Genomic DNA, 12,234 nt, shown 5'->3' with positions numbered 1-12,234 from the left:
CGGTGGCAGCACTCAAGCAGGCAGGAATACATGCGCAGTTGCGATGGCAGTAAAGACCCCACGGGCCATACGCAGTAACAGTTGTGGCCTGAAGAGTGCCACTGAATCACTGAGTTACCCCCACAGATCCTTCGAAACTCCCATCTGCAAAATCGCACAGCGGTCACGGTGTTCTCCGCTGCGGGAATCAAGGCAGATGTGTCTCACGGCGTGTGAGGAGGAGGGGGGGGCTCGGGGCCTGGCAGCGCATTCACCCCTCGTGGTGTTCAGATTGCAGGGCCCCCGCTGGGCGAAAAAATAAGGGCCTCAACTCTCCATGTTGGGCCACGAGGACTGCATGGGTCCCTCAGGCCGTACGCAGTGTCAGCCGAGTCACGTAGAGCGCCGCCGGCACGCCGCCTCACCGTGACAGCGCCCACGCTCCCTCGTCCACTCGATCCAGCCTCAATCCCTGGATCTTCCACGCACGGAGGTCTCCGCAGGTGTGTCTCCGAAGTGTGTGGCGGAGGGGACAGTCGACCCATCTCTCCCCGGGGGCCTCACGAGGTGATAGGGCATGCGGCAATCCGCCAGACAAGTGGGGGGAAGCCTAAATGCAGGATAATCGGGTGGCCGGGAGCAGAGCTGCAGTTTATGATGCCGCTCCAGTCGCCATCTTGGACACGCCCCCCATGACCTCACTGATAGCACCATTGCAACATCTGAAATTACATTATTGATGAAAACACTGAATGGCGGGGTGGCAGTTATAGCTACTTTAGGGTAAGGGTTAGAGCTACTTGATTTAACTATAACCGGTGAATTTCAATGGTTTTGTTAGTTTAAAACAGTATGTTTTAATTGACATTTCCACTTAAATATAGTGTCACTTTAAGCTTTGTTTCAGTGAATATATATATATACACACACACACACACACACACACACACACACACACATACACCTATGCACCATAGCACCAGTTACCACTTTGTAGTTATAGTTAGGTCAGAGTTTCCATAGGATGAGCGTTTTTTGTTTTGCTAATAACTTTGGCACCATTTGGTGAATCTCCACAAAAACTTTTAAAAACAATGTTCATCCACCTCAGCTCTTTCCTGAAAAGTGCAATTGGTCAAGTGAAGGCCAAGAAAAATGGGGGTCCCAAAACGTTGCTTTCAAATGTCAATTTCCATGGGAAATTTTGGGAGGTGAAACAGAACACAAATGTGCTTTTCGTTATTTGGTGTTAATCCATTCAGTTGTTTGAGAAATTTTTGTTTAAAAAGGTGCTCACGGTGGTCATGTAGTGGTTAGCATTTTGGTTACATCTGGGCGGTTAGTCCTGCGTCAGTCCTGTGGTAGCATAAATTTAAAAAAGGGCCTCTGACTGGTCAAGAGATCTTTTTATTCTGTCAGCCTTTTTGGACCAGCAGTGCCAAACAATCTAATTGGCTGGCCGCAACTTGAAAAAATGTTGCAGCTGCCATTATAGGACACGGGGACTTAGTGCCTGTGTTCTGAATTTGTATAAGAAAACATATGAGGGGGGGGGGTAGGTATACACTCACCCTCTAGCACTCATGGGGCAACACAGATGGACCATGCAGGGCCACAAAATAATATGTACATATATTTATACCATGGTACTCCTGCAGGACCCAGCTCAGCCATTTCCATGAGGTACTGCGGTACTGACGAAGGAGCTGTACCATGAGACAGTGCATGCTTCACTGGGTGAATCTTGCCAATTCTGCCAGTAGCATGAATGTGACCCTTGGGCAGGGGTACTGCTGATTACCTCCAAAAAAGTAATACGCCTATGGGATTTGCGTGCAGGGCCTGGTTAGAGGCCATGTCCTGAGGGTAACTCACAACTGCTCACGGCCAGGAGCTGTGCTCAGCAGGGGAAATGAGTGAACATGACCAAATCCCCTAAAAATTCACTGAAAAAAACCAAAGGTTAAAGTGACATAGTTAGGTATGGTAAAAAGGTCTTCCCATATATGGAAAAACTTCAGAAATTCAGTGAAAATACCAAAGGCTAAAGCAACGCTATACTTCAGTATGACAATACAATTTTAGATTGTTTAATAAGTTATGTTAAAAAATAGAGAATCACTGATAAAACAAAGTTTAAAGTGACATTATATTACTTAGAGCCATGATTTCAACATTAATGCGAGATAAACCACATCTAAGTGGGACAACCCTCATTGTAAATTATTCTACAATCTGCAGCATCAAAATCTTCAGAAAAGTTATGTAAATAAAGATCAACACTTTACAAATGTCTGAGTTATATATAATTTGTGTGTTCTACTGTACTGCAACTTTTTACCATGGGCATGTGGCCAGATGTCCACTGCTTAATAATCTATTGTCAACAGCAGCTTTAGCTTTTCTCACAGAGTTTTTGGAATAGGCTTTGGCTTTAAGCCACAACCTACTTTAAGTCACAACTCTACAATCCACATCAGGTGCAATCAGAAGCCTTTACCTTGTTTAAAATGAAGTACTACTTGCACACCAAACTTTTGTCACTTGTAAACGGTGGACTCCAACATGCACAATTACAATTGCCTCCGAAGGTTACACATTCCCATGATCTGGATCAAAACATGTACACTCGTGTATCGCTACAGTGCAAATGACTATTGTGTTACCAGGGATGTCATGAAAGGTGTCCTCAATTAAGTCCTTTGACCTTTCATCAATGATGGCGTTTACCTTTGTCATGTGTGGTTTAATATGTGAGATTATAAGCGTTGCATGGCGGGGGAGCAAGTCATAGTTAGCTCAACAAACTACAAGTGAATTTCAGCAGTTTTTTTGGTTTGTAAATTAGTTTTTGTGTTATTTCAACATGTAACTATAACATCATTTTAACTTTTGTTTATTTCACTGAATTTACACACACGCACACATGTATGTTTGTGTGTGTGTTGCTTAAGAAAGAAAAATGTACATATTCAGCTGATCCTTTCCAAAATGTTATTCACCAACAATTCATAAGTTTAACTTGTGAAAACACAGAACACCATTTTATCAATCATGTCCTTTCTACCTAAACATTTGCATCCCAGGTAGGTTTGAACACTGGTCTTTTCCTGGTTTACAGTGACTTCTCACTGTCCAGCCCTGGGAAATGCCCAGTTCCATTAAAAGAACAGACTTGCTGGACATCAGAATCAATTTCATATATGTTATTTTTGTGTCGCACTAGGATAGGGAATGTCTAGCATCCATCCAGGAGGGTTGGACAATTTTCAAGACATCTGTGTAAGATCAAAGTACATACAATAAATCAAACTAAAGTATTGTACAGAGACAGTCGTTAGTCTATACAGCTGGGCTGGATCTAGCCCCTCTGGACCTATGTTGGAAACAGCTGCACAAATACTTCAAAATTAAAGGCACTGGACCATAATAATAGAGATGCATCATGTTTGTGATTCTTCTAAAAGAAGCGTGTCTCTGAGGTTGCAAGTCACAATATCGGGACTCATATTGCACTCTAGTGCATTTTCTTGGCCAATTGTGATGGGGCCATCAGGCATCAGTTTTCAGTGGACTTACTGTAGCACCCTACTCATGCTTTAGTTATAGTCAGGGCTTCTGGAAGAACATGATTCCGTGGCTTCTTCCAGATACATATGAATATGCCGCATTTTTTTTAATTGTAAGATTTTAATCAAAATAGTTGTACGGTGCAAAGATGTATCAAACGTCTGCTAAAGCAGCAACCAAGATTTAGTGACTTATGATCTAGGGAATTCGATGTAGAGGGGGTACACACTCTGATGTAAACATGAATTTGAACACATAGGGCCTGAATACGAGTTTAGGAGATATTTATTGCACCTGATAAATAATGATGCCATGGGGTACGTTATTTATTGGTTGTGATAAATAGCACCTATTACGAGTTTTTGGGGAATAACATGTGGATTTTGGTGCTTAGCGCACCAAAATGTGTATAATATGGTAAATACCGTAAGCTTTTCCCATGTAAATTTCAGCAGGCTTGACCTGCCGCAATTTAGCGTATCCGATAATTAGTGGATGCACTCGTAATTCCTACCCTTGAGTAAATAGGTGTTCACATAGGGGTTGGAATATAATGATCCCCTCGTAATCAGGGCGAAAGTGAAGCAAAACCTTTTCATAACAAAGAAGTCATATTTCCACCTTGTTTGAATTATACTTATTTAAGATTGTGTTTCCTACCGTAGACAAAGCCCTTTCCCACAGTCCAATTATTTGAGTAAGTTTGCAAAATTTGAGCAAAACTGTTGCCTCTTTAAGGGCCTAAAACAGCAATCAACTGAAAAGTGACGACCGAAATCTGTGGAGTTGCACCCACTTTGCCACAGTTTTAACACCCTTTAATACATTTGAACTGGTGTTTTTAAAATCTACACTTGACAAATACTTGCCACATTATTCGGCTATATGCTACATAATGTAGCATATAGCCGAATAATGTGGCAAGTACTGCAAATTCCCCTCACTCGCGTCTCTGGAGGATATATGCCCTTTTTGAATAAAAAGATAGTGTATTATGATGGTTAGACCACGTATGGAAGGCCAAAACAGCATTTGATCATTTTAAAAGTTATTTTTATGTGGAATGTTGGACCGGCATTTTACGGTCCATGAAAAGCATTTGACTGAAAATATAATTTGAGGGGGGTCACAGAAGGAAAATGGATCACGCCTCATGAAAATGGAGTCTGAGATGTTGGACCTGATCAGTTTTTGAAGACTTATTTTTAATGAGTAAATTACTATTTTCTAGCAAGAATCCTCTACATACAGTAAGCTAAAGTAGGAAGAGAACTTCAGTGTCTGAGTAGAGAAATCGCTTTAAAACCCGGTTGTGCAGCTCGGACATCCTGGACTGACGGCTGCCGCCTGTACATTGCGGTCTGTGCATTCTGGATGCACCTTGCCAGACAAATGATTGCTCATCTGTTAGTAGTCTTTGTTAAGGGTGCAATATATATTAGATGTATATGAAAAATATAAATAGTTGCCTTACTCCTTTCACCATATATTTAGAAACTTTACAAACAAATATTGGACACACTTGTTAGGCCATTCCTGAGTTACATGGCACCACTTCTTTCAGTGGTCTCAAAGTTATGTTTTTTAGGCCAGACACCCAAATAATTTTAATATTATGATATCTAAGGACCCACCCAAGTTTTTCTTTCCATATGAAGCGCTGGGAAACAGTGTCAGGACAGTTGTGCTGTTCACTGATGACCCAGTGATGTCAAAGTTATTTTACCTGCTGGGACAGTCTTAGTAGAGTAGAGGGACTGAGTGTTACTTTTCTAGAGCGCGTCATTAAGCAGGGGTGTCCTGTGCTCAGAAGGGGGAGCAGTCCAAGACTATGAAGAATACTTGTGGGGTTTAACTTTCTTCCTTAGGAAAATATGGCCTAAAGCGAAGCAGCAGAAACAGGAAGAGAGTTCCGCGTAACCACAGCGCCACGTGAAAAGAAACAAAAAAATAGAACTACTGTGTAAGTGTTGAGGAGAAGGGGACAGTCTTATGTGCCAAACAGGCGGATCTCAAAGAGCTCTGTGGACTACGCAAGACTACGGTACAGCCAAGAGGACCTGGTAGAGCTTGAGACCTGAAAACCCTTGAATAAGATGTGTTTGCCAATCAGGAGCTTGCCAGGGTTGGAAGACTTGGAAGACACATAGGAATGAAGTTGAGGTGGGCAGCGGCATGTTGTGCTGTTTAAAGTCAGCTGGGAAGATATTTCAGGAAGCCCAGTTAGAAGGTGTTCCCATAATGGAGGCATGTTGGATGGAAACATGGGCTTTAGGTTTGGAGGAGGGAAGGGGTCTTCCAGAGAGTCTTCAGCTGGAAAAAGCCAGTGCATGATACATACTTCATTTGAAAGAATGAATGCATGAAAACAAGAAATGTTACAGGCCCGGAGCTTTGAGCACAGTTCTGTGCGGTACTGACCCAATGTCTCAATGGTGATTTGAAGCATTCAATGCGCTGCCCCTGCGACGTGACTGTAGAGCTAAGCTCAGTGGATTCATTGACTGGAATGTATAAGCCTCCTTCCTAGGGGCGCGACAGTCACTCCTTGGTGATGGTGTACTGATGAGATCTGTAGAAGAAGCATTTTGTGAAATCCTAAAAGGGGCCGATGTTTCAGTGTGAAATTAATGCAGACCAATCAGCACCTGATATGAGGGCACCGAAGGACATGCGGCCTCCTGCCAATCTCCAGTACAACCAGCCAACCAGGACAAGTCACCATCACTCATTAGCAAAACAGAAGGCTAAAACACAAGAAATTCAATTTCCTCCACCACCTGATATGACCATGGGAAGAGGTCATATGATCTCCTGCTTAATTCCAGAGCTACCAGCCGGTCAGAAGCAAGCCTCGTCGAGGTCATCCTAAGATTAGCATGTCTATGCGTGTTCCAGAAACTAATTTGCAACTTCTTTGAGTTCCTCCACTGTCACTTCCCAAAGTTAGTTGATCAGATCTTCCCTTTATCTGACCATACCCTCACCACCAGGTTGTGCACTATCATAACCGCATCTCGACCCACCCGTCAAAAAAATATCTTGCGCAGAGATTTTTAACCTCCCTGACAACACAAATATTAAGATCATTAAATACAGCCTTCTTTAAACTGGCGATCACTGAAATCATACAGTCGGACATGCTCTGGACGCACAATCAAGGCAACACCGTGGACATCATCAGCTCATCCTGGCCTACCTCACCTGTCTAGACAGGCCGTGCGGGTATCACTCAACCTGCTGCACTCCCAGCCTTCTGTCCAGAACAGCCTAAAACAAAAACGAGAAAGCAACAGTTTCGGTCTTTCAAGAACCTTCCAACAACCCACTCCTCGAGAACTTAGTCATGCTGGTCAAGACCTCAAACAAGGACAACAATGTCAACGCTTTGCGTTCAGCCTCAATAGCATCCTCACAAAGTAGACACACATGCTTCCATCAAATCACATTCATCAGAAGCAAGTCCAATACACCATGGTACGCACACAAGCTTACCGAGCGCAAAAATTGCCAAAAAAGGCCAAAATAGGAACAACTTTGTGTGCAGCTGCAATAATATCTCATGAGCCTGAAGAACCAGTATGCACCCCACAGATAGTTCATCACAGCAGTAAAAACATCCTATTGCACAACCACCATCAACAAAACATCCACCACAACCTATCCTCACTAAACCCTTGAACACTCCATTAAAAAAAAAAAAAAAAAAACCCCACCACCAAATTCCACATGTCAAATGTGGACAGAAACAGCGGAACACCGAAAACACACAGGCACTAACATTCACCCCCACAGTACCACCTCATACCACACTTCTAACACACCAAACGAAACCAGGTCAGTACACTCTGCTTGACAACACCAATCACAACTTCTCAAATAATGGAACTTGAACCATGGGAAGACAACATTATCCCAGCTCTGACAGCCAAGGCCATCTCTGGAGAGCACAGGGTGTCAGCATCTCTGATGGACTGTGCAACACCGCTGTAACGCTGACAGGCTTGAGACACGAAGGAGTAGGGAGAAGAAGTCAGATGGCAAGCCACTTCTGCTGTGCAGCAACATTCTGAAATGTCATTCCCACCCACACCTGGCAAGCTCTATCCTTCCCACCTTGTGGCAGATCTGAAGACTCATCCTTTCAAGCAACACCTCTGCCCCCAGACGATTGGGCTGCCTGTGAAGGGCTACAGTAGGGGTCCTTTCTCCATCCATAATGCCTCTTTCTCCCCCATCCCATATAGAGCGATTTTTTGCTTTGCAGCTAGGTATGCACTTTATAAGTATCGCATATAAATACATACAATTTGGAAACGTCTTGCGCAGGCTGCGGAGGTAGCTCAGTGAGGACAGCACAGTGTGCAGCAGCCAAACAGGAATCAGGAAAACATCTTCTCTGTTGATTTTTCAGCTCAGCTCTGCTGGCAGGTGGGCAGTGAGCACAGTGCCAACCTGGCATCCTTCACTAGTACCAGCTCCTGCGAGGGTGTCTTGTCTCCCAGCAGCTCGTTCCTATAGAGTTGGTTTGAGGGAAGTGTATTGTAAGCCGCTCCCCGGGCACTGCCTCCCTCAGAATCACGTGTTTGGGTCGGCTTGTCAGGGTGCCAGTATGAGATTCCCGTTTATCCATCACCTAGCTCAACAACGCCACATTGAGATGATTCCGCCTAGCATCCTTTGTCACCAGGAGTGGACCAGAGATGGTTACAACTACCCACTCTACTGAATATTTAAGGCATCTTCACAAATCATGAAGGGTCACAGCACAGGAAATTACAGATTGCATGGAGTTCAATTTTCTCCTGTTGCAATATTACCACATCATGGCAGGTTCTGCAGGTCAGAATGAGGGGTAACAGGTTTTTCCCATTTTCCCCTGTAGAATTTTTGCCAGGATTTGCCTCCAAAGTTTATGGGTAGGGAAAACTGCAGGATAGAAAAACTTTATGGTACTACTGGGACACTCAAAAGGAAGCCCTTAGTGGAACAGAGGAAAATTCCATAATTTTCTCCAACACTTCTCAGGTCCATAGTTCTATCTGTGCACCCCATGAATGTTATAATTACTTACTGGTAATTCCATTACTCTGAGTTTTTGTTCCCCGTGGGACAAGGAAAGGGTGTGTGGGAAGGGATAAGCTCCTCATTTTGTAATGACTGTAATGAGAAGTAAACACAGAGGTGATATAGTTTCTGCAGAAGCACAGACACAATATACATGCAGATTATGCGCATGAGCAGCACCAGACAATTGTGCCAAATTCCTCGAGGAAGGAATAACTGCTCCTCCTTCCAGGGGACTCAGGATTAGCTGGAAATGTGATTATTTCACAACTTCACCCACAAAGATTTGCCACAGAGCAGAGGGGGGAAGGAGAGGGAGAAAAAGGAAGGGGTTAGGCTGGTGACTGAAGCCTTCATAGATACAAAAACAAAAGAGTGAAATGTTCCGGGACTCATGTGAAATGGGCAGGAGCGAAGCAGAGCACAGCACACTTCACACCCAATCAATTTTACATTCTCTGCGGCGAGCTTCGAAGACTACCGACGAATAAGCATCAACCCTGCTAGAATGGAAAGAAGCCAGGTCAGATCCCAGGCCCCTCCAGTCCTTTATTGAGTGTTTTTATATAACGATCCTCCTCCTTGGGCCATTACCAAGGGCGTAGCTTCAGTAGGGGTTTTGGGGCATTACAGCCACTTAATAAATACATTTTCTGATAGTTTCAATTGGGTATGGTGAGGTGTCCTTCGGATTTCACCATGAATTTTTGCAAATACGCAGACAAAAAATACACGTGCACTCTCCCTCTCTCTGTTTAGAAAGTCTTAAAAAATAGTTGGTTATTTTTACAAAATCTTGTGTTTTCTCTAACTTACTAACCCTACTAATCCGCATTCCTCTTCCTCTCCACTGCCCCTTAAGCCACTCTCAAATACCCTCCTTGTTGAGTAATGTATTTTAACATGATAGGCCAGTGTGGTTGTTAGAAAATCCAAAGCTCACACTCCTCTGAATCTTACTAACCCAGCTACACCCCTGGTCATTAGCCCTCCATACTGAGAACAAGAAGATACAGAATAACAAAGATTTGTGCTGTAGAGCCTCTCTCGTAAAACTGCCACCTGTGAGAGTGGGGGAGGTGACGAGTGGCCATTGTTATAGTGGCTTTATGTAAAGTGGACGCCAGGCCTCTGATATATTAAGGCAACTGTGTCCAGCTACCTTAAGGCACTACCACAAAAGGCTCCTTGGGGAGGTTTTGTTACCGCCTTGCAGACTGCCCGTTACATGGATAATTGCACGATTGCAGATACGTTTGACTGCGAGCAAACTTCTTTTTCCTTTTGTGTCACTCCTTCGTGCTCATGCTCATGGCGGCCATGGTGCTTTGAATCAGTTTGCTTATGTCAAATGTTTTACTTTTCATCGTCAATTTTTGTGGCAAGAAACGTCCATTTAGGAATTTACAATGCTAACAGCTCTAACTTGAACAAATATGAGACCCATTGCATTGGAAATGCTTGTTTGGCCAGGTTATGATAGTGCACAGGCGCATTGGCCCAAATTCTAGATATGTTTATGTAGGAAGGTAGCCTCTTTCTAGCCTTGTTACCCCCACTTTTGGCCTGTTTGTGAGTATATATCAGGGTGTTTTTACGGTCTCACTGGTATCCTGCTAGCCAGGGCCCAGTGCTCATAGTGAAAACCCTATGTTGTCAGTGTGTTTGATATGTGTCACTGGGATCCTGCTAGTCAGGACCCCAGTGCTCATAAGTTTGCGGCCTATATGTGTTCCCTGTGTGGTGCCTAACTGTATCACTGAGGTTCTGCTAACCAGAACCTGAGTGTTTATGCTCTCTCTTTGCTTTAAAATTGTCACTGCAGGCTAGTGACTAATTTTACTAATTTTTATTGGCACACTGGTACACCCATATAATTCCCTTGTATATGGTACCTAGGTACCCAGGGTATTGGGGTTCCAGGAGATCCCTATGGGCTGCAGCATTTCTTTTGCCACCCATAGGGAGCTCAGACAATCCTTACACAGGCCTCCCACTGCAGCCTGAGTGAAATAACGTCCACGTTACTTCACAGCCATTTCCACTGCACATAAGTAACTTATAAGTCACCTATATGTCTAACCCTCACTTGGTGAAGGTTAGGTGGCAAGTTACTTAGTGTGTGGGCAACCTGGCACTAGCCAAGGTGCCCCCACATCATTCAGGGCAAATTCCCCGAACTTTGTGAGTGCGGGGACACCGTTACACGTGTGCACTGCACATCGGTCACTACCTATGTGTAGCGTCACAATGGTAACTCCGAACATGGCCATGTAACATGTCTAAGATAATGGAATTATCACCCCAATATCATTCTGGTATTGGGGGGACAATTTCATGATCCCGCGGGTCTCTAGCACAGAACCCGGGTACTGCCAATCTGCCTTTCCGGAGTTTCCACTGCAGCTGCTGCTGTTGCCAACCCCTCAGACAGGATTCTGCCCTCCTGGGGTCTGTGCAGCCCCGGCCCAGGAAGGTGGAACAAAGGATTTCCTCTGAGAGAGGGTGTTACACCCTCTCCCTTTGGAAATAGGTGTGAAGGGCTGGGGACGAGTAACGTCCCCCAGCCTCTGGAAATGCTTTGATGGGCACAGATGGTGCCCATCTCTGCATAAGCCAGTCTACACCGGTTCAGGGATCCCCCAGCCCTGCTCTGGTGCGAAACTGGACAAAGGAAAGGGGAGTGACCACTCCCCTGACCAGTACCTCCTAGGCGAGGTGCCCAGAGCTCCTCCAGTGTGTCCCAGACCTCTGCCATCTTTGATTCAGAGGTGTTGGAGGCACACTGGACTGCTCTGAGTGGTCAGTGCCCGCAGGTGAAGTCAGAGACCCCTTCTCATAGGTTCTTACCTCTCTTGGTAGCCAAACCTCCTTTCTTGGTAGTCAAACCTCCTTTTCTGGCTATTTAGGGTCTCTCCTCTGGGGTATTCTTCAGATAACGAATGCAAGAGCTCACCAGAGTTCCTCTGCACTTCCCTCTTCGACTTCTGCCAAGGATCAACTGCTGACTGCTCCAGGACACCTGCAAAACCGCAACAAAGTAGCAAGACTACTACCAGCAACATTGTAGCACCTCATGCTGCCGGCTTTCTTGACTGTTTCCTGGTGGTGCATGCTCTAAGGGCTGTCTGCCTTCACCCTGCACTGCAAGCCAAGAAGAAATCTCCTGTGGGTCGACGGAATCTTCCCCCTGCTAATGCAGGCACCAAAAGACTGCATCACCGGTCCTCTGGGTCCTCTCTCATCCTGATGAGCGTGGTCCCTGGAACACAGGAGCTGGATCCAAGTGACCCCCACAGTCCAGTGATCCTTCAGTCCAAGTTTGGTGGAGGTCCTTGCCTCCCCACACCAGACAGCAAACCTGTGTACTGCGTGATTTGCAGCTGCTCTGGCTTCTTTGCACTTCTCCAAGGATTCCTTTGTGCACAGCCTAGCCTGGGTCCTTAGCACTCCGTCCTGCAGTGCTCAACCCTCTGAGTTGGACTCAGACATCGTGGGACCCTCCTTTTGTGACTCTGAGTTCACAGATCTTCCAAGTGCCTGCTCTGCTACTTCTGCGTGTGCTGCCTGCTTCTGCGGGGGCTCTCTGAGTTGCTGAGCGCTTCCTCTGTCTCCTCC

The 12,234-nt window shown here is 45.1% G+C and overlaps 1 protein-coding gene across 5 annotated transcripts in view; it reads right to left on the bottom strand.

Annotated features, from left to right (window-relative positions):
• Positions 1 to 12,234, bottom strand: part of GGT1 (gamma-glutamyltransferase 1) — a 400,159-nt gene that overhangs the window by 312,839 nt on the left and 75,086 nt on the right. The window contains exon 2 of one of the 5 annotated variants that reach the window (XM_069215123.1): positions 6,754 to 6,819. The exons of the other annotated variants lie outside the window; for them this stretch is intronic. The gene's annotated coding sequence lies outside the window, so the exon portion shown is untranslated. The remainder of the gene's footprint in view (positions 1 to 6,753; positions 6,820 to 12,234) is intronic. 5 annotated transcript variants of the gene reach the window in all.

Source organism: Pleurodeles waltl, chromosome 11 (genome assembly GCF_031143425.1).
Source record: "Pleurodeles waltl isolate 20211129_DDA chromosome 11, aPleWal1.hap1.20221129, whole genome shotgun sequence".
Lineage (NCBI taxonomy): Eukaryota > Metazoa > Chordata > Amphibia > Caudata > Salamandridae > Pleurodeles > Pleurodeles waltl.
This window is presented reverse-complemented; position numbering and strand designations above follow the sequence as displayed.